This window comes from Falco cherrug, chromosome 1 (genome assembly GCF_023634085.1).
Source record: "Falco cherrug isolate bFalChe1 chromosome 1, bFalChe1.pri, whole genome shotgun sequence".
NCBI classification, from domain to species: Eukaryota; Metazoa; Chordata; class Aves; order Falconiformes; family Falconidae; genus Falco; species Falco cherrug.
This window is the reverse complement of record NC_073697.1, coordinates 98,235,858-98,259,996: the sequence shown is the minus strand read 5'-3', so window position 1 is coordinate 98,259,996 and position 24,139 is coordinate 98,235,858. Positions and strand designations below refer to the sequence as shown.

Genomic DNA, 24,139 nt, shown 5'->3' with positions numbered 1-24,139 from the left:
GCCTGCGATAGGAAATACTGCTTTGAATCAATCCACTTTTCATTTTTCAACTTCCATAAAACTAATTGCTTGCCAGTCAGGGGGAAAAAAAAAAAAAGTTGCTTCAAACTAATCTAACTTTAAATTCCATTATTAGAACTGGTGGAAGAAGAAATAGATTTTAGCGAAAAATCTGATGGCAGCTTGCATAGGGAGATATATTCACTATCATTTGCTTCTGTCTGCTAGCTAGATTGATAGAAAATAATGGGCATTGACCACAACCTAAGGACAGCTGGAGAAGACCAATAAATAGTTGCAACTAAGATGTATTATTAATCAATATTCGGAAACTTCTACAAAAAGCACCCTGAATTAAATGAGTTGAAGTACTAATACCACTAGTGCCAGCTAACTAATATAGTCTACTAGAGCTTTATGGGCAGTCATGTTCCAGAAAAGCATTTAAACATGTACTCAAGTCCATTTCTGTTCAGAACAGCACTAAAAGTACGTGCTCAACTTGACACTTAGACTTCAGTGTGATTTAAGCATTTGAGTGTTGTCCTGAATAGAGATGCTTTTCTGAATAATACCTCATGAAATAAATATACTCTCTTTGTTTTGTTCTCTGCGAGGCACAAACCAGATGTTTTACACAGTAAATGACTGTCTAGTTTTTGTTTATGTTGAATTTATAACCAGCTGCCATCCATGAAGGAGGGACACTGGCAAAGAAAGAAGCATGTGACAAAAGTGGAAGTGTTAAAGAACAATTGTAAAACCTTTACAAAGACTGGGGTTGGAACAAAACTAAGAAGAAAAAGTACTGCCAGGTGAAAGAAAACAATTAGATGCACCTCAAGTGGAAAGAAGTTGTATAAGACAGACAAAGAGAAACTTAGGGTGCTTCAACCAAAAGTATGTAAGAGAAGAGGTAGGCAGATTTCACCAAACCAACAGCCCATATCCCATAAATCCTAAACCAGTATAAGCATACATTAGATATATGATGCAGACACGGTGGTCCTGTGCCAAAGCACTCCCAAGCAGCAGTCTGTCAATGTGCTATTTCTAAGCCATTCTTCAGCAAGACCGTCTTCTTCAGGGGAAACAGCATTTTTGCCAAGGTCACAAACAACAAACACATCTAACTGCACTTCCAAACCCACTCTCTGGTGGCACACCTATGTAGCTCCTATATGTCAGGGGTAGGCGCCACTTATATGCAATTACAGTCTGATCCAAAGCCCTACCACGACGTAGATTAAAGGTTTCTTTTGACTTCAGTGGACTTGGAACCAGGTTCTCAATAGGCCTGAACTAACTTCTCCTTCGTTTTTGTGCTGTTGGTTGTATCACACTCGTGTTGACCTTCATGTGTGACAAAGGATAAACAAAACCTCTAGCCTCCTTTTAACTCTAAGCGCAGCTTAGCTACCAAGCTGAAGTCAGACTTGGATGCTCTGAAGGATAATGCAAAGTTTATAGAAATTTGCATCCCTCTTGTAAACTCCCTGTGAAGATGAGCATGAGAGAAAAAGGTCTTAGACGCGATACCTTGTGAACCCTCTGTTTGTGGGTGCTCTGAAATATGCTCATTCTACGCTTGATGAAAGCATTGTCCTGAAGCTTCCCTCCTTCCCAGCACATACAGGTACCCGCCATGCTAATTAGCTGGTGCTGCTTCACAAAAACTACACTTCACTGGTAAGCAATTCTACTGTATAAATCAATATTTCAGATGCCTGATGCCAGGATCGAGTGTTACACAAATATAATAGGCTGTGTAAAGACCTTTTTTAAAGCCAGCTATTTATAGACTGAAAAAAATATATCTCCTCTGAGGAAGAAATATGAAGGCAGAACTGAACTAATTGACTGTACATTAGATTTGTAAACAGGTGCTTTTTTTTTTTTTTTTTTTTTTTTTCCGTGCATCCTCAACAAGTAATAGCATTTCATCTGAATTCTGTAAGGCTTGTTTTGTATTTCCATGGTAAGGTTTGCTACAAAAAAAAAAAGTGTTACTGAATTTAAGATACCTGTGCTGGTTATTACTAACAGCATCTGAAACGTAGAGAGAGGAGTAATAATGTTGATTTACATAGGCAAGTCTTCCCATGTGGCACAGCATCAACAAAACATCTGGATCAACATCCAGGGACCATCAACACAGATCTCCAACTGCTGTCACTGCAAGGTCCCAGGTGAAAAACTGGGAATCCTTTCCTATTTCTTTTCTTGAGGGTTTCAGCTGCCAGATCTTGACCAAAACCTTCAATTCAAGCAGCCTGGGTGGAAGCTGCACATTCATATTGCAGGCTCTATCCCTGAATAATAATAATGTGTGTTTTTATCTCCAGCTCCTTCTCTGTACCTGAATGCATTAGTACTTCAGCAGAGCTCTTCTTAATTACAACTGTAACCTGCTAATAGCATTTCTTTGTTGTCTGAAGGAATCTACTTCGTATCCAGCCTAGGCTAAATTAAAATTTAATACAACATCAGGTTGCAACAGAACTAGGAAGCAAATGACAGCTGTTTAATTAAAACCTAAAGCTGATTAGATGGCACTACTGAGAGAAATACTCAAGAGGAAGAGCAGAAAACTATTGAAACTCAAGGCCAGGATAATGGCTTTATTTAAATATGAATAAACCCTGCACACAGCCATAGTAAACGTTTGACAACTCGTTGCTTTGGACACATTGAGGGGGGGAAATGTGAATGGGAGATGTGTCAAGAGTCATGACAGAGCTGTGATTACCAACACTGCTATTACCTATCACAGAATGGTTCAGGTTGGAAGGACACCTTCCACTAGACCAGGTTGCTCAAAGCCCCATCCAACCTGACCTTGAACACTGCCAGGGATGGGGCACCCACAGCTGCTCTGGCCAACTTGCTCCATGCCTCACCACTCTCAGAGTGAAGGATTTCTTCCTCAGATCTGATCTGAACCTTTCAGTTTGAAGCCATTCCCCCTTGCCCTATCACTACCTGCCCTTGTAAAAAGTCCCTCTCCACCTTTCCTGCAGCCCCTCATAGGTACTGACAGGTGCTCTAAGGTCTCCCTGGAGCCTTCTCTTCTCCAGGCTGAACCGCTCTCAGCCTCTCCCCACAGCAGAGGGGCTCCAGCCCCTGATCATCGTTGTGGCCTACTCTGGACTTGTTCCAACAGGTCCATGTCCTCCTTATCGTGGTGGACCCAGAGCTGCATGCAGTACTGCAGGCAGGGTCTCACAAGAATGGAGTGGAGGGGGACAATCTTCTCCCTCGAGCTGCTGCTCATGCTTCTTTTGACGTGGCCCAGGATGCGGTTGGCTTTCTGGACTGCGAGCGCACATTGCCGCGTCACGCTGAGCTTCTCATCAACCAACACCCCTGAGTCTTTCTCCTCAGGGCTGCTCTCAATCCGTTCTCTACCCAGCCTGTATTTGTGCTTGGGATTGGCCCGACCCATGTGCAGGACCTTGCACTTGGCCTTGTTGAACTTCATGAGGTTTGCACGGGCCCACCTTTCAAGCCTGTCACGGTCCCTCTGGATGGCATCCCTTCCCTCCAGCATGTTGACCGCACCACACAGCTTGGTGTCATCGGCAAACTTGCTGAGGGTGCACTCGATCCCGGTGTCCATGTTGCCGACAAAGATGTTAAACAGAGCTGGTCCCAGCACTGACCCCTGAGGAACGCCACTCATCACTGGTCTCCACTTGGACATCGAGCCGTTGGCTGCAACTCTTTGAGCGGGACCATCCAGCCCGTTCCTTATCCACCGAGTGGTCCATCCATCAAATCCATGTCTCTCCAGTTAAAGACAAGGATGTTGTGCAGGACAGTGTCCAATGCTTTGCACAAGTCCAGGCAGATGACGTCAGCTGTTCTTCCCTCATCCACCAGCAGTGTAACCCCATTGTAGAAGGCCACCAAGTTTGTCAGGCACAATTTGCCCTTAGTGAAGCTGTGTTGGCTGTTACAAATCCCCTCCCTCTCTTCCATGTGCCTTAGTGTAGTTTCCAGGAGGATCTGCTCCATGATCTTGCTGGGCAGAGAGGTGATACTGACCAGGCTGTAGTTCCCTGACTTTTCTTTTTTTCCCTTTGTAAAAATAGGGGTTATGTTTCCTTTTTTCCAGTCTGTGGGAGCTTTACTGGACTGCCATGACTTCTCAAATATCATGGATAGTGGCTTAGCCACTTCATCTGCCAGTTCCCTCAGGATCTGCAGATGCATCTCATCAGGTCCCATGGAGCTGTGCACCTTCGGGTTCCTTAGATGGTCTCAAACCTGACCTTCTCCTACAGTGAGCAGTTCTTCATTCTCCCAGTCTCTGCCTTTGCCTTCTGTGACTTGGACGGTGTGGCTGGACCACCTTCTGGTGAAGACTGAGGCAATAAAGTCTTCGAGTGCCCCAGCCTTCTCCATGTCCCAGGCAACCTGGTCTCCTGTTTCCTTGCAGAAAGGGCCCACATTGTTCCTAGTCTTCCTTTTATCACCAGTGTACCTATAGGAGCTTTTCTGGTTGCCCTTGATGTCCCTGGGACAATTTCTCTGTATTCCTCCCGGGTCACTTGTCCTTGCTTCCACCCTCTGTAAGCTTCCTTCTTGTGTTTGAGTTTGTCCAGGAGCTCCTTGTTCACCCATGCAGCCTCTGGGTGGTTTTGCCTGACCCTCTTTGCTGGGATGCATCGCTCCTGAGCTTGGAGGAGGTGACCCCTGAGTATCAACCAGCTTTCTTGGGCCCCTCGTCTCTCCAGGGCTTTATCCCATGGTACTCCACCAAGCAGATGCCTGAAGAGGCCGAAGTCTGCTCTCCTGAGGTCCAGAGTAGTCAGCTTGCTGTGTGCCCTCCTCACTGCCCAAAGGATCCTGAACTCCACCATTTCATGGCCACTGCAGCCAAGGCTGCCCTTGAGCTTCACATTCTGCACCAGCCCCTCCCTGCTGGTGAGAACAAGGTCCAGCACAGCACCTCTCCTCGTTGGCTTCTCGATCATTATGTATGTGACCAGAAGTAGGGATTACTGAGAAATGACCGCAATAGGTAGACGTGAACCAGATGAGGAACTCCAGGCACGGAGTTCCCAATAACTAGGCTTTAAACACCACCACACTGACCTAAATCCTCTTTAGGCACGTGACTCTATGGCAGCTCACCCAGCTAGTCTGAGCTGACATGACACAGTTATTCCCCCTTCTTCTGGTTGAAAAATAAGACACAGAGAAATAGATCACGCATCTCACAAGAAAGCATTGCAGGAGCCAGAAGCTGGACACAGGCTACCCAGACCCCAGCCCAAAGCTGCCAGCACATCTGTCCTGTGCCAGCATCCTTTCCACAAAGCCTGGCAGGGCACAGAAGCCCCACGCCAACACAGTTTACCGTGACAGATATCACCCTTATGATTAACGTGCAAGCTTGTTGTGTTATTTTAGAGGTTAACAAAACATGCTACAGTGCAGTAAACCCAATAAACACTCGATTGTAAATCAGAAGGGAAACCTAAACCCAACCCTATTCCACGGACAAATGCTACAGCTAAATGCCTTTTGGCATTTAGTTGAAATGACTGTCTTTAGTGAAGAAGGCATACAGCTGAAACATTTGTCTGCAGAATTGCATTCCTTCATTATTATTTTTTTCCCTAGAGTGTACCTCGTGAAAATACATTTGTAATATTAGAAGAAATCTTTAGGAATCAGTTCTCCTGCCTGGAAACGGCATGTCTTAAAAAATGTAAATTATAGGGCAGATTGTGACGTGTGGGCTGTGCAAGGGGAGGGGTTTTTTTTGATAAATTATTCACCACCTTTTTCTTCAGATCAAAGAGCAAAGCAATATAAGTCCATTAAGCAAGCTTAATATATAAATTAGATGCTTTGCTGAAATTATTATAATCCAAAGCAATTCTGTACTTTTCCCCCTCATAGCTGAATACCATTTTAGATTTCCAATACATATTAATGAAGCCCGCTTGCTAGAAAGCTATTTATATTTTCCACCATTATATCAGCTAAGGTATACCATTTTGTCACCCAATGGTGAGAACGAACAACTGGGATTATGTTTTTTTGAAACATTAGAAAACATAAATCATCTTGCAAAGAGCTCACACTGTTACTCGACCCTTTTTCCTCCCTACGCTCATACAGTCAGTCCACTTCATGGCAAGGAGCCCGACCCCACACTAAAGCTGGCAAGAATGCTAGCGTTAGCTACCACTGTTGTTACTTGTGGGCTTCACTAGCAATCCTGCGTGCCCGGGGTTTGCTTCAAGTCTGCAGAGGCTGTGCAGGTGAAAGGAATTACCAGTTCTGAAAAAGGGACCAACAAGAGCTAATTCCTTCTTCTTCAAACACCATTTCAGTGAAGCCACTTGTGGAATCAGCTGTTTACCAAGTTTTCAGGTGTCAGAGTGAGGCCTGACGTGTAACCACACACATCATCCTGCCCAGGCAAGCATACGTGTTGCTAGAAGGGCATTCCCACCCCGCTCCAATCCTCTCCTCTTTCTCCATCTCATCTCCATCTCTTTCAGCTTCTTATCCAGTATATCATTATTAGAAGTGATCAGTTATGACAGATGGTAAATCACAAATACTATAGACTATTGTGTCAAAGTTAAAGGTCATCCTTTATCTCCTTTGTTTACCTGCATAATAGCTTTACTTCATATTGGGATCCCAAAGAAAGAACAGGCAGGTGCATATATTCTGCAGGAGAAATTAATGAATGTAGATTGAAACATACAGAGAGGTTTTTAATCACCAATTCTTACAGAACAATGTAAGCAGCAACTATTAGCCTAAGTGAATATTATTCTAGATGTGTATCTGTGCTTGCTGCAAAAACAATTTGTTATAACACAAAAAAGCACAATACAGAGACTCCAAAGTGGAATCTTATTTCATAACTTGTCTTTTTGCCACAGATAGACTGAAGGAAGCTCCTACTTTAGCAGAGTGTACCTGGCACATGCAATCAGCTGGAGAGGTAATTCTGTCTCGGAGTTCATGGAAGCTAAAGCTGAGATTTATTCCATTTCCCTGGTTTTTTTATGAAGGAAATTCAGCTCATTTTGAGGTTTATGTAGGATGAATAAGCAAAACCTGCTGCTGAAGGTGAAACCTGATTAAAAGCACAGATACTGTCATATCTATGACCTGAGGCAGTTTTATTTTATTTTGTATAACTCAGAACAGATCTGCCCCCATTAAGCAAAGGTTCAGAACGCAGCCTGGTGCACTTGGCAGAAGTAATTGCAACCTGTCAGGCAGCCTCCACTGTCTCAGCTAAGTACCAGTGCCTTCTGCATGAGCAAAAGGCCTTTCCTGAGATGGGGCTCATGCCTTCAGCCCATTATGTCCCAGTAGAGCTTATTCTCCAGAGCTACTGTGTCTGTAGAGCAAACATCATGACACCGTTGCTCTGAAGTGCATACCTGAGGTAGAAAGAATGGGAAATCTTACAGCTGGAGAGCAACTATCATGCATCTGATTTTGGTTGTCTGCACAGAGAGCAGACACCAAGAGCTCCCAGCTTGTGTTCCAGGACCTTTTAGTACACCAAGAAATACAGGACCTAAAGTTGGCCTAAAGGTATGGTAAACCCTGTCAGACACTCACACTGGAATTTACACTATATTTAGAGACCTGTATAGTACCTGAGCATTCATCTGACAGACCTTGCGCCAGTTTTTCTCAAGAGTAAGTGACTGGTAACCATTTTTTAAGCATATTTAGAATTTCACAGTTCATTTAAAGATACTTCTCTCCCTTTTTATTCCAGAACAATGCGATCACATTCCAACTTAATAAAATTGTGGGTCACCTCCAACTGAAATCAAACAATATCCCCCTGAATTCAAGAGGATATAAAATGGGTAGACCTGTCTAGTCAAAAGTAACTGATACACTAATGATTTTTTTCAAATAGCCATGAAATAATAGTATGAACACTCCTCAAAGGCATTGCTTTTTTCACAGAAAAATCTAGGGAGGGCATACTTTGCCTAGTTTATGGAACATACATATTGGATTTACTTGAGTACCAACAGTAGTCAAAGATACTATTTTCTGGCTCTAGACCTTTGCCCCACAGACTTAATAATATTTAACAACATGGTGGGTGGTCATTTTTAAGAATTTCTTTCAGACACTTCTCTAATTCTTTTCCTACTCATCACAATTTCTTTCACAGCAGCCTGGAAAGAGAGTTTTCTAGAGGGAATTCTATGCCACTGGTGCAATGGGAGAGCTGGCAACTCATCAGCTTGAAAAGGCTTCAGTTTCACAAGTGCAAAACTACAGACACGGAAACATAAGGTTGCGTATCACACGAGTTTACTGCCACAATCTGTGTGCTCATCTTCTACCACAAGTGCTACCTGGGCAGAAATCCATGTCCTTCTGTAATAACAGCTGTTTAATGCTATAGAAGAATGCACAAATTAATTACAGCATGTCTACACAACTTCCCAACATCCCACAGGAGCATCTTTTGATGGAATGTGGGTTCTCTTTCCACTTTGGACATGGTGGCTTGCTTCATTAAACCATTCACAGGGTGGTTACAGCTTATGAATACCTGTTTATGAGCAGAAAAAGATACATGGGGAATGCAAAGTCCTCTGAAATCCCCTGCTAGAAAAGAGTTGCCCAGCATTTGCTAGGCAGGGGGGTCAGAACTGGATTTTCTGTCTTCTTCCTCAGCATAGTTCAAACACTGGGGTTAAGTCCAGAGCTCATAATGTATCAAGTAAATTCAATAAAGAACTGCATTTTCTGGACAGAGCTAGCCCCATGTGCTTATTAACTATATTTGAAAAGTGCATTATGGAGTTTAAAATGGAACAGAGATCTACTAGGTGCTCACATTCATCGTCCTGCAAAAGGAGGATATAATTTTCCAAAGAACATGGATCTGACAGGGAAGACCCATGCCTTACACCAAGAAGTATTATTTTTTCTCTTGAAGATGGTCTGTCTTATATGTCAGGACCAGGCTGCTGTACTTACTTATTTTACCTGTTTAAGTAATTCCATGGGCTTGCATTTGACTGCTCTCAGGTGTAAAGCACACATACCCCCACACTGCTGCAGGACTGCCTTGTCAGACAGCAGACACTGGGGAAGCAGGTTGTTCCCCACGGCTCTCCCTGGGAAGGGCTGCTCTCCACCCAGGGTACCTGCAGCGAGCGATGCAGTCCCTGTCCTAGGCACAGCTCTTAGGACAGCATAAGTGACGCTGGAAGTTTTATGTCCCCTCATTGCATAGCAAAGGGCTCAGATATCTAGTTTAGACTTGATGTATAGAATTAGGGGAGAGAAACTATCCCTTCCTGCTTTCAAAATTATAAACAATCAGTATCTATACATTACTGTTAGTTCCTTTATCCCTAGGAGCCAATGGTACTCCTAAAAATTTTTACACCACTGCCATGTTTCCTATAGTGACACAGACTTCACAGATGATACAACCATGCCTTTTATTCACTTCATAAAGCTGCCTAACTGCTGTATTTGATGCAGTGGGAAAAAAATTTAAAAAAAAAAAGCAAAAGAACACATCTGCAGCCAGTCCAGGCATCAGCCTTTACCATCCTTGCACACTCAAGAGCTGTCTGGTGTTTTATTCACTGGGTTTGGGAGCATCCATCAACTGTACATTGCTCATCGTTGCACTGCCGCTCCACTTGAACAAAGTGTTCTCTTTCAAGTCTTCAGAATTTACTTTCTACTTACACAAACACTACAGAAGATGTCTCCTGCCTGTGTTTAGAACTGCCTGGAAACTTTTCTGACAAGTGGGGAAAAAAAGTGTTTCTTGACAAAAATCAAAAAGTATAAAAAAGAAACCTCTGAGAATATTTTCTTTTGAAAAAAGGCAAAATTAAAAAAAAAATCAAATAAGAATATTGATTTCTTTGAGGTGAGTTTTTGAGAGTCTTCTGACTGATCTAAGGACAACTGGAGGTGGTTTTTTTTTATTCCTTCTTCTTCTTCTTGGCTTGAATTTTGTTCTTCATTTTAATTTTTCAGTCTGTTCACCTTGTACCTGTTCAGAAGTACTGCCTTGTTCTGACGTGCCCCTCTGTCTGATTATTTCTTTTTTTTGCTCAGCCTTTATAAAGAACAACCTCTTTTTTTATCCAGGTTCAGAATGAAATCCCTTTTTTGTTTTCCTGATAGAATTTCTCAGTGAACTTGTGCAGTGTATTTATTTCCTGCAGACTAGGACAATATCATCTGTGTTTCAAAAGCTGAGCCACTGCTTTCAGAACACCACTATTTTTCCAGAGTCCACCAGCTTTTAGGAGACACAGTTCTTCAAACTAAGGAATGTTTTCAGAACTTGTGATTAAAAAAAAAAAAAAAAAAAAGACTGACTGGATTCTGCTCTCAGCTAGACTGGTGCAAGAGGAAGTAATTATAATAAAGACCACGAAGTTACACAAATGTAAAAGTCCTGTGAAACCAGGTTCACTCTATTAAATTATTCATCTTTTCCACTGTCTCTCTCTTATCCGTTCTTAAAATTACATATTGAATGATTTACTTGAATTACTCCTTATAGTATCTTATCTTTCCACAATACTTCAAAAACAGTTCTCAGCCCCGCCAAGGACAACAGGACAGTTATCTTCATCATACAGCTAAATTAACTGAGGCGGAAGAAATCCCACAAGGCCAGTGACAGATCAAAACCCAGAATCCATATTCCCAGTGTCCTAAGCCCATGCTTCTACTGAGAGGTTACACTCAAACTTGCTGTCCCCAGGCTGCTGGTTCTGTACAGTTTAAATACCAGTTCCCACATCTTTCCTACTAAATGGCCTTTTTGCATAACAAGTAAATGCTGAGCATGCAATGTCTCAAACAGTTAATTTACTGGTTGGTTAAGTGAAATTCAGCTGTGCCGCAAATCAAGTATCAGTGACTGTAAAGAAATACAGAGGGCTACAAATAAAGCAACCAGTAACAGATGCAAGGAAAGAAAGAAATACTGTACCACTTGTCACTCTTCTTAAGTGGAAAATTATAATGATGTATTAGCATATACTCTAATGCCACAGACAGCTGAATGCACTCAAGAGAAAAATCACAGAATACTTCTTAATATGAAACTACTGCAAAACATTCCACTTTGAGAGGGCTTCCAATGTCATCTCACAGGTGGTTTGAAATGGGGCAAGACAACAGCAGACAAGGGGGATGACATTAATGTTTCTCAGAAACAGAAATAGAAAGTGACAGTGTTATTGGTATTCAATAGAAGCATTCTGTAAACAGACAAAGGTCTTCCACTTACTATTCTATGAAAGCCAGTATAAATCAAAATCACAGCATGTTTCTTTGGTAAAGAATTTTAACAACAGTTCCTTGTCTTTACCCCTCAGCACCAAACTCAGTCCAAGAAGCGACTCCAAGGTAGTTTTAAAACTTCCAGTTTTAAAATGTTTGTAAACTATATGAACACTATAGTGGCTGGCTTCCATCTCAACAAAAGACACTGAAGGACAGAAGGAAAATTTAAAAAGACTTCTATGTTTGCTTCCAAAGTATTATCTCCATAATTAGCCTTCAGAAACCGTTAAAGCATTATTCAAATGCAAACTTTGCAATCTATTTCTTTAGAACCTGTTGCATTATGAGTAATGGGAAAAATACTGATCTTCCAGAAAGATAAACTATGTACAGCAAGAGAGGAAAAAGAGAATTACCCAATTCGTGTTGAAGAACTCATCTACAAGAACTATCTCAGTGGAGGAAAATATCTCCCATTTGCTGCCATTTTACTTAACATGAGACACAAAATTACACAGCCTGACTCAGTTGCAAAGAGAAATTAGATCACCACTACTGGACTGCTCAAATGGAATGAATATTTGCTATTCGCCTCCATTAAGGAAATTTATCTTCCTTAAAATTGGCTGTGTTAACCATTCATTCTTTACTTTTCCTCTAAAAACGGGCAGATTTCCAAATGATAATACATTTATTTCTTCTTTTCAGTACTAATTTAGAATTGTTTACTGTTGTAAGGTGGAAAGAGGGCTAGGTCTAATGCCATATTCTTTCTTGTACTGCAGCTGATGGGATCCTCGTGCTGCATAGTCACTGTTCCTGCTAAATGGACAGATGGATACAAGGGAAGATGCTTTTTACAGAAGACACAGCTTAAGAAAAGATAAAGTTTTCTGGCATTTTGACACATCGTTTTAGCAAAGGATTGACAAAGAAGGAAAAAGCACTGCACCTAAAGGCCTTCACAAGTGTAAGAGAATTCCAGTTCAAAAGTGCTTTCAGTTGAAAGCACCCCTATACAATTACCACACAGAAAAGAGCAAGGTCTCCTCACCTTCCACTTCTCCTTATAATTTTGGCTCTTTCCCTTCTTTTCTTACACCTTGAAGAATTCAGCCACGTTCTCCCTCCCTGATGACATCTCACCTCCTTGGTCATTGAAATGTGCTCGCACAGCACAGATGTGGCCCAGTACTTTCCATTTTGTTTTCAAAGTGTTTCTCCAAAGAGGAAAGGTCTTACATAAATCAAATTATAAACTCTCTAATTCAAAGACCACTAACATTTTATGTCTACTTCATAAGAATACAAACAGCAACACGGTAAAGGAAGTTCAGCTCTGCATGTGCTGTGACCTTGTGGTGAGCGGAGAACCCAGAGGCGGAGCATCTCCTCCCAGCATCGCATCGCTTCCCACACTGTCGCAGCCCGGCCCCAACATGCTCTTCTCAGGTTTTTGATGGACAATGCTTTAGGAATAAAATCAGTGATCATGTCACAATTGAAGCAGGTTTATGTTTAAATCCATGTCATGAAAGTACAAATGCAACACCTGGGTGAGTGTATTCACCTACAAAAGCTGAACCTGGGTCTAGGAACAAAAAAGTCCACATGAATAAATCAGTGAGAACATGGTGAGTAAAGTATCTTATTTACACTACTGAATTTTCAAATGATCTAGGCAACAGGAATGATCTGAAAAGGGATTATCTGGATCTTGAAACAAAAACTGTGTTTCAATGCATCTCTATTCCTTTGCTATGATGCAACTTCGTAATTTTCCAAAAGCCCAAGAATTATTGCCAGAAGGCATCTTACAAAAAAAAGCAGAAAAAGATGATCAAAAGTTTCATTCCACATTCTCCTGCTTTACCACAGGTTACTTATCAAGGAAAAATGCTTGTTCTTTTCATGGCAAATATAATACAAAATGGTCAACCAATGCCCAACTTCTAAAGTCAGGCTCACAACAACTCATCAAACATACCTTTCTGTTTGCTTTTCATTTTTTGTTAAATGACAATGGCATTTAACTAACCACCCAAAGGTTACTTCTCTCTTAAATGCAGCAGTACCTGGCATTTTAATGCCGATTTTCTTCCGATTTGTTAATGAAGGTAATTGTGCAAGTTGTTGTTAATTTAGTTTTGGATTTTCCTCCCAGTAGTGTTGTAATTGAACTCTGGTACACATATCCAATGCAATCTGACAAAAGCCATTACGGAGAACTGCCCAGAATAAAACTGCAACCTTACTTCTTCCTAATGACAAGTTGTGACAGGAGTGGAAGAGATGACTGTGCAAGTTTCCTGGCCAGGCAGTGCCAGGCTGTCACTGATGAGGCTGAGAAACAGCAACAGCCAGAGACAGAATCAACCTCAGACACACTCAGCAGAAGCGTTGCACGAGGCAGCCGTCTGACAGCGCAGTCTCCAGGCAGCCCCGGCTCGCAGCAGCCTCCTCCTCTGCAGCAGGCATTTATCTTTTGGTTTGGTTTGTTGTTTTGTGGGTTTTTTTCTTGGCCAAGAAGCTCATAAACAGAGTTTCACTCTAAAAAGCCTCATTCCAGCATGCATCGCTATTCAGTCCAGAGGGGAATAAACCTAAACTCTGGGCAAATTAGTGCAGAGGAAAAGACTTTAGAACCCATTAAGCATAGCTGCTGTAGTCGGTATTTCACCAACTTTTATGGTAACTCTTCCCACTTATTCTGCATGGTCTTTTGGGGAAAACAAAGCCAGAAACCCTACATTTGATTAAAAAAACATTGACATGAAGGGTGGACTGGGATATGATATATAAAGATTTTGCTATTTTTACATGTGCAGTGATATTTAGAAAGGTTGGAAATTATGCTTAGATTTTATCTATTTCTGGTCAAATGGATCGCCAGAGGATTTTTCTGACAGTGGCTGTCTGAAATCCGATAGCAGTGAATATGCAGAAAGTGTACTAGGTTCTAGGATTTCATTCAGTTTTGGTTTAATAAGGGCAAGTGCAAGGTCCTGCACCTAGGGAGGAACAGCCCACGCACCCGTACAGGCTGCTGGAAGGCAGCTCTGGGGAGAAGGACCTGGGATGCTGGTGGGCAGTTTTGGTTTAGACCACATGAAACTGCAGCTTGCAGGTTACTCAGGGTGGAAGCTCCCAGATGACTTGGAAACACCAGCCAGCCGACAATGTCCTTATTCACTTACTTCACAGAACTTATGGAACAGTCCAGGCTTTCTGTGTCTCTCAGACCAGTCTATCTAGTGATTCTCCCCTGAAATTTAGATTTAAAAAAACATCATAATTTGGCTGCTAAGATCAGCATCTGTACTGACATCATTTATCTCTCCGACACCCAGTGTCACTTTGAAGACATACTTTCTTCTCACACAAAGATTTCTGATATACTTTTCACTGATGTCTAAAACTTTACATTTAATATTTTGCTCATATGCCCACAAAGAATGGTATGAATATCTTTATACATTGAAAAAAATACACAATGATTAATTGACTAGATTAACCTCCAAAACACTTGGACAGATGTTTCAACATACTGTCTTTGAGGCCAATATGCTGAAACAGCTGTTCTTATATATAAGGTAAAATTGTCCACTTTGTTTTGCAATGTGAATACTCTAGGTCTATTTCATATCTTAGTAACTTTAATATACACCTGGAACATTGCCAATTTTTTTATAAATTGCATCCACTTTTTTCTACATTATTAGCAACTTCACCAATGTCAACTCATTTGTTCAACAATATGCACAAAACCAAAGTCAAGCGGCTTTCTGTCATCTTTACATGTGATCCACACATACTGCACACTGATGTCTGTAGCAAGATGCTTACAGAATGGATGAATGAATTTGATTATTTTTGTATGTAGTTTTACAATAGCACAAATGTTACTTAAATGGAAAGCATGTTCTAGTTTATGGCACACTATCCCCTTGTTTCCAAGGCAACTCAATACACAGACACATGCAAACACACACATGCATGCTATTAATATTCTTTTCTGATGTAGGAGATTTCTTCATTTATCAATGAAACATTAGCCAGCTCCTATAGTAGCGAAAGCCGAAGACAAACTTCGCACAAAGTAACTCTGAGCAGGAACACATTCAAGAAACTTTTCCCTTCCATTGTACACTTAGACCACATGATTTGGAAGGGTTTTGCATCAACATCTCCTCTCTCTTCTAGCCACACAAATAAGGAAACCTGAGTCCACCTCGCAACATCCTAGTGCTTTCCTTCTCAATGCAATGCTTTCAGTCAAGCTCTTCCAAAGAAAGAAATAACCCAGCAGGCTACTTTGCACATGCATGTCTGTATTTCCTCCCAAGACTAAGAAGCTGACAAAAGTGGTGGCACTTTGGTCTTAAGGAAAGGAATTACAGCCTCAGCAAGTCTTGCAAGAGCCAGTCTGCAGAAGCTGCACCCCACACTTGGCACTGGGACCTGGCTGAATATGTTCTGTGTTTCTAAATGAAACTCATTCCAGAACAAGTAATGCCTAGGCACAGAAATGATCTGTCATGCTCAGCATTCCATGCTAAATCACATTTTTACCCTCTGATTCTCCATTGAAATGCTCTTTGGAATTCACTTAATTGTTGGGCTTTTAGAAATTGGGGGTCAGGTACAGACACTGAGTAATGAGTGAAAACTGCAAAGGCAAAGTATGAGTCTGACCGATTCTGCTGCTCATCTGTGAAGTGAGATGTGACAAAGAAGGGAGGCAGCTGGAAATTGCAGGAGATGTTTTGAAAGAAAGCACTTTGAATTATTGTTGGTTTATTGTTGTTTCCATCTATCTGATTTTTTTCCTTTGCATAACAAAAAGGCCTGCTGATTGCCGCTACTGCCTGGGGTGTTTGTACTTGTCATTCCCACATTGTTTTGCAGGTTTTCAGAGTACATCACACTTTGGACCAGAGCTGGCTCCTGCCTATCTAAATATCCTGTTAATCACAACAGAATGGTGGCACACACAAACCTGGTTTACCCTTAGGGGTCAAGTGCCATTTCCAAAATAAAGCCTACTTTTAAAGTAGGTCAGGGGTATTTGCAATAATACTAAGTTAAATGGCAATGCAAACTCAGGGCAAGGCAAATCCAGCAAAGGGTCTTACTCAGATTTCACTTACACCAGATATGGATTTGAAGGGACGTAAATGTGATTTACCTCCAAGCTTAACAGCGGGCAATTATGCTGAAGTGGGATGCTGCTTATGCTGAACTCACTTCAGTTCAGGGGCTGATTTAGGGACAGCTGTTTGTGATTTATTATATAGAGAACACAGTAGAATTTTATTAAAGTCAGCAGAATACTATGCATTTCACATCACCACCACCAGGGAATGTGGACCTCTTTTCCATACGTGAATACATGATGGTCCTCTTCCTTGACATAAATATTTGAGCTATAGTTTACACAGCTTTACCCTAAAAAACATAGATAAAGAATTCATCTTACCTGGTAGATCTGAAGTTGCACGATGTAACCTCTTGTTTATAAAGATATTTTTTAAAAGAGCAAAATCTTCAGTAGATGCTATGGAAAACCCTGACTTCAATGGAAGCCCCACTGTCATGTACTATGAAAATAGTTTTTGAATAAAATTCCCTTAATTCATGCACTCCCTAACTTTTCAAGATTGCTACTATTAACTTGCACACCATGTAGCCTTAATGATTTTAGGTTACATTTTATATTACATGCTTCTATTTATAAATGGTTTATAAGGGAGACTGATCAATATTTAATAGGCATTTCAAGTGCGCAACAGACATGAGTAGCATGTGTTAGAGAAGGTTATAGGTACATCAATAGAAGGGTTATAAACAACCTATAAGCTCTGGCTGGTAAGTAACCCGTAGGACCAATAGGATTCTGTAACAATTTTAATAGCGGATTGTCCAAATAGTAACAGTTTTATTAATAACTCTTTGTAAACTAATTTAAATGGAATCCTGTTATTCAAGGAAACAATTTTGTGACCTATCCCATCGACAAGTATTAGGGAGAAATCTGTAGGCTTGTTTTTTTAAGTTTTTTTACACTCTCCTCCTGTAAGATTTTCAATGCAAACACCATTACAGTGTGATTCTGGGATTTGGGCATTTTATCATACATCCTTAGGGTTAAATTCTGCTCTAAGATACATAAACTGAAGTCTCACAGGAGCCACCAGAGCTGCTTGCTGTGCGTATCTGTGTGTGTAGGAGGGCACAACTTAGCCTTCTTATTTACAGAACCATTAATTAAATTACTGCAATTAAACATCAAATCAAATTGCATTAAGATAACATTAAGCACACAGGAAGTCAGAATCAGAGCTTGCATTAGGGTTAATGAGAGCTACACGTGGTTAGTCTTTAATGCATCTCTATAAACCATACCCTGAAGCATGAAGCTTAAACTGATGTACACAACCCCAAAATTTTATGCAAATATTCTTTTACAATGTCCTAGTTTTTGCATCATTTCCAATTATTTGTGTAGATTTTCTGCTATTTTTCTCTTAAGGCGAGTTACCCTAAGTGACATGGGAGAGCTTTATAAATGCCAGTTTCTGATCAACTCAGAGCAGCTGAGCACCACAAAATTACTAACTTGCAATTAGTCCACAGGGCACATGCTTCATAACAAGTCCATTCGAGATTATGATTTTCTGCTTTATTTTCAATCTAACTCTTCTCTAATTAACTGTAATAGCAATAGCTATTTCTGCAAAAAAGTCAAAGGAATTGAAAAACCTTTTTTTTTCCCTGTCACACCCACAAAACTGACCATCAGGAGTAGAGAGCTGCTGAGCGTTGACAGACCTGCAGGACCACCAGCTTGCCAGCAGCTGTGGCCAGGTAGCTCCTTGTGAAACTCTTCTGAGGTCTTCTCCCAAGCACCAGCCCCACCACGCCAGTCTCAGCAACCACATCCCCCAGGCAGCTGGGAGCTAAGCAGGAGGTGAGATCCATCACTGCAGAGGTTTTGCATCACCTAGGAAACAAAGGGCATCCCCCCAAAGTCTTGATTTTTTGCCATAGCAATAAAGGGGAAGGACTTTCTGTTCCTTGTGCTGTCGGGAGTGCAATACAGCATGCCAGTAAACTGAAACAGAGAGATATGAACCCTCCTTAAGGAGCCATACAGACTAGTTAGTGGAAAATCATCACTGAAATGGAAAACATTGTTACTGCATCAGACTCCTTGTAGATTCTTGCTATGTTCTGAATTTAGTATTTTTTTGGAGAATTTTACAGCAGAATTAAAAAAAAAAAATGTTTGCTTATCCACTAATCAAATTAGCACAGAACTCTGTGTGCCTATATTTTCAACTGGAGAAAAACATTAAGAAGATTCAATATTTATGTAATGTTTTACGGAAGTTTAATAGAAAAATCCAATATAATTTCCCAATTAAAATAACCTGCTAGTTGACTTACATCCATTACTATTATCTCAAGCCACTGTAAACTGAACTTATTCACACAGTAGTGTTATGTGAACATGCATAGGTTAAAAATTAGTAATTACTGTCTAGACAATTCACTGTTAGCTATAGCCGAGTGAATATAATGAATAATTTATCTGATGAATTTTGCATTCATTTTCCTCTTTGTGAATTGATCATGACCATGGAAAACTTGAAAATGTACTCATTTATCAGAATTAGTGTCTGTGAATTCTTCTTAACCTGAGTGTTTTTACACCAAACAAAACTATTCTAACTTGTGGTTTGAAATCCACATTACAGGGTATAAGCTATGGAGACCATTGGGATTGTTGTTGTTTTTTTCTTGAGCAGATAATCATGTAACTAGCAACAATGCAAAAGTGCTCTTACAAAAAAAGAACCACCAAAAACCAACCAGTTTGCAGCTCATTTTGTTATATAAGTCATGTAATTAAGAAAACAACTTATGCAACTTCTAAGCAGTAACTAATTCTAAGTTTTAAATGGGAAATAAATTTACAACTCAAAATAACTGACAAATACGAACCTTTGTGATGCTATTATTTGTTCCATGAAAGCTCAAGTATGCACATGTTTCTGGGAGTTTATCATAGTACTTCTCGCTGTGTTGTAAATCTCTTAACACATTTTTATAGACTAGACTACCTGTTGGTCACTTACTATACGCTTGAGCTGCTGCTGAACAGCATCAATCCTTGGGAGAGCTTAGACCCAGATGTTGGTTGGGAGTTTCCAGGGGAGCTGAGGTTTTATGAAGGGATATACCTGTGAGGGAAACACCTCAGTAAAATTCCTTGCACAGGCTCCTTTTAAGCCAAGCTACTAAAAGTACCCAGGTACATACGTGCATTACAAACTTCTAGAAAAGTAACTGGAAGACAGAATAGACCCCAAGTCTCCCCCTTGCCCTACCCACTAAAGTTACATCCGTTTTGTGAGTATTTTGAATAGGAAAGGTTCAAAATGAGGGACCGAGAGCAGGCTGCTCCTCACAGTCCATAAACCAGAGATGAAGTGGGAAGTACATCATCTTCACTGTGAGTTTAAAAGCCCACCAGCAAAGGGAAAAAATAAGCCATAGCTGTCATGGGGGAACACTGGAAAAATGTGTCATTTGCCTGAAATGAAAACAGGTATTTCTGTCTCGCCTTACCATCCTAAGCTATGTACTCTCTTAAAATCTCTGCAGCATCACTACTTGACTAAAACATACTGCCCAGCACCACATAAGACACACTCCCTTTTCCCCTCTCAGCACTGGCCCCACTAGGAAGCTCCCACACTCCACCACCTTGAAGGATGCTCTTTTGGGGTGTCAGGGAGCCAGCACAGGACTCCCGATACCACCAGGCAGCTGAGCTCCTGCTCACTGCTATCACAGTGCCACTGTGCCCAGCCTCTTGGCAACACAACTGGGCTGACTTCAGGCGCACACAATTCACTGAAAGTACACTGCAAACACCCTTCTTTAGGATCTGTAAGAGCCACAGTTTACAGGGAGGTGTCTAGCAGAGTTAAGCAGCAAGGTCCATTCAAAAATCCCATGAAGTGACTATCTGTAGCTCCTGGTGTCATAAAAAGTTTCAGAAATCCAGCCATGAGATGTTCTTGAAAGTCTCATCTCAAACTCTGTAAACACGAGTTGCAGCACTTCAGTCATAAGGCTATCACACTTCGAAGGACTGGAGTTTTGCTTTTAACATAAATTGCTGGTCCCTAGAAACTGGATAATGTTACATGGTAAAAATTCCTGATTTCTATCAATGGAGTTAGATTTGAGCTGGCAATCTAGGGGCAGAAAGCTGAACAACCATTACAGCTCCCTATTCTGACACAGAATTTAATAGCATATTTTTCCCTTTGAAATTTGCTCTTCATTAGGTGAGCTTCAAAATGGAGGCTGAAACAATGAGTGTTTTTAACTCTGCAACAGATCAAATGCATTCTGACATTCACACTCTAAGGAAGAAATGACACCTAATGAGAGACAGAGATCAAATACTTTGTCACTGAAATCTGTAGCAACGTGAAGTACATCAAGCCTGTTAACCCATGCGTGGCACACCAAAATGCTCCGGTGTCCAAGTGGCTACACACTCTCTTCCTATGAAACTCCAATTCTTATGACTCCTCTTTCACAGAGCCAAGCCAACACTACAGGAATTAGCTTGCTCCTGACCACAAGGAAACAACATGAGGAAAAAGGACATGTGCAGGAATGGGGATGAATGAAATGCCATTTTTTTTTTATTATATTCTCTGCTGTTTTCCTCCTACTCTTTACTACTACTACTACCCCACTACTGGGAGACTGCACAAGCAGCAACAGTAAATACTGGCTGTGATCAGTGTGTAAGTCACGGCAAGGTTTTCCTCTGCAGGGATTAAGAAGAGCAGGTTTGGGCTCCCTCCCAGGCTCCAGTACAGGAGCCAGACCAGTATGGGTCTCATGACATTGAGGTTTTGGGCAGTGGTATTCCCAGATGTTGTGGAAAGCACGTTGGAATGACGAGTGTCATTGCCATTTCAATGCATTTACCAACCCAGAATAAAGAAGGTCTCAAAGATTATTATGCAAAACTTGACTATCTTCTCCCTGTCCTTGACCACAGATTTCAGTGTGATGCCAACATCTCATTTCTTGGAACTCACTGGATCCATTTCTTCCCCCAGCCACAGCAGGGAATGCATTCTCAGATAACCTGGAATTTGCAGTGCCTGCTCCTCTCTGCCATCATCAGGGCTGCTGCCCTCACCCTGCCGCCCCCACAGGGGAGTATTGCCTTCTGCCTTGGACTGATCCTGAAAACAGCTCACAGACAAGTGCCAACCAGTACAAAATACAGCTCCATAGCTCCACAGGAGACAGAACTGTGAAACTGCTAATTCGAGAACTTCAGAACTGAGCAACACAGAATATTACAAGGCTGTCCCAAAGCACCATGTTAGAGTATCTTGATTATCTTAATAAAGATGTAGCTTAGCATTTTCAGTAAAGCTGAGGCACCTTTGGAAGAAATTTCTTTATACACAATAGCCACTTATAGGCTACATTACAACTTCTAAAGCTCTCTGATTGCTGCTTTGCTCCATCTTTATGATACTATTTTAATTTAATTAAAAAAATAAAAATTACATGTAAAATAATTCGCAAGCCTAACTGATATTGGGGTCATCTAAATCAGAAGCAACTACATTAAGGTCAGTGCCAGCTTTGAACAAGAGTTGTATTAAATACAAATGACCATTCAAAAAGAAATGCTTTCAGCACAACATGTGCATAAGAACTATAGTACAGCATCTGCCTGGCAAGAACATGGTCTGTCTGCATAAGCTAAAAGCTATAGGTATCACTCATATATGTATATACCATACAAAATTGATTCATGCAGAAGGGACTCAGTTCGCTTATAAATCTTATAAACCCAGGCTGACAATTAAATTGTCCTAGTAAGACTTACTCTCCAGCTAGAAGAACAGCTCAAAAACAAACAAAATTTTGTTCACATTTGCCCATTATATTCATGTGCAGATTTAATTAACAGTAATTTCAGTATCTCTGAGATTTTTTCTCTGTTTTACAAATGATGCCCTTTTGATGTGGGCTTTAGTTCAAATTACTGGCCAATCAGCTGTAGACCAAGACTAGAATGCTAAGTTAATTGGCAATAAAACCAGAATGAGCACACTGGAAAAAATTACAGATGAGCCAAATTATTGGGTTATTGCTAAGGAACAAGAAGAATCTTATTTTAGGTAGACAAAGTAAAAGCTTTGTAGCTCCCTTCAGCACACTGTTTCCCTGGTCTGGGTCCTGTTAATGGTCTGTAGTCTTCACAAAATCATGTCAGGATCTCTCAGCTCATCCCTCTTGCAATCACTCTGTCAAAAGGTTAACTGCGCCTGCAGGAGGTCCTACCACTCTTGGTAGACTATCAATGGATCCTTGCTCCACCAGCTTGCACTGAACTCCCATCAGCAATTTTTTCATAAAGATAGAAGCAGCAACCCCAAAGGTACAGAGGTAACTAAACAGCCCTCCAGAGTCAGCACAGCCCTATCAGCTCAGCGGAAGAGCACCTCTTAGCATATTCCTCTGCACGTTTATTATTGGAACCACTTCCATCTAACAAGAATTTAGTGCCTGTGCATCCTTGGAGAGGGTTTTCTAAGAATAGTAGCTCTCCACATGGATCAAAGAGACCTGAGATCACGCTGGCTGCAAGAATACCTGGACGTCCTCCTACCCTTGATATATGAACAGCCTGTAGATTCTTCCAAATAACAGCTTTATTTAGAAACACCTGACCAAAGATGCTACAGGTATTTGTCAATCAACTCAGAATTACCTTTTCTTTCCAAAGATGGGGATGTGCAATGCAGAATTCAGGCATCATTAGTCTAATCTTCAGAAAGAAGTACCTCTAGAGCATCACACTTTTAATAAAAAGGCAGGGCAGAAAAAACGTGGACGTGGCAATGCATGTAGCCTCTGTGTTGAAGAGATTAATCAGAGAAGTGGACACAGCATCAACCAGGAGTGCAGGAGGATGAGACCATGAGCTTGCCAGGCATGGTCACATGGCACAGGGAGGAGATGTGCAGTGTTTAAGAGCAAGAGTGGGGAGAGATGTCCCCTTTACCTCTCTCCAGCAGTTGCTTGCCTGGATGATCATGTATTAGTTCCAAAACTGTTTTTTACAGCGATGACAATGAAGAAAAGCAATGCCAGACTTAGGACGTTAGTGGACATGTTATCTAAAGACAGATGCCAGTGTGGAATCAGAGGAGGCGTTCCCACAGCACAGGCAATTCTGCCCCACTCCTGGTGGTGGAGAGATGGATTTTTTTAAAAGAGAAAGCCAGCTTGCTGTGCTGGAATGGCCTTGTTTCATGGGGTACTCGTTAGCATGCATCCAAACTGCAAACAACTAGCAATACATGGTCAAATCACTACAGTTTGGTAAGCTTCAGAGTGCTTTCCAAGAGGAGGATTAGCAGAAAATGCTGCCTTTAGGACTTGATCCTGGGTAGCTTGCAAAGGATCTCTGAAGCACTTGGCATCAGCACTCCCTGCATATTCATTACTATTTTGGACTAGGGTTGTAACAAGTATCAGCAAGTGTATCTAATTTCATGAAGGAAAATTACTGGTTCACAGTAGAATAACACGGTGCTTTTACTCAAGCAGGCATAAAACATGAGTATGAAATCCCTCATATAATCTCTAGCTATTGTCATTCAATGTTTATCATCCAACACAGTTGAATACAATCCTTATCTTTGATGGATGTGGCACACAATAGCTGTTTTCTTGAGTGCATCATAAATATTAATAGTATTCACAGAGCTTCTTAAAATTTGTCATG

The 24,139-nt window shown here is 41.1% G+C and overlaps 1 protein-coding gene across 1 annotated transcript in view; it reads right to left on the bottom strand.

Moving 5' to 3' along the window:
- Positions 1 to 24,139, bottom strand: part of TMEM132B (transmembrane protein 132B) — a 258,609-nt gene that overhangs the window by 49,147 nt on the left and 185,323 nt on the right. The window lies entirely within an intron of this gene.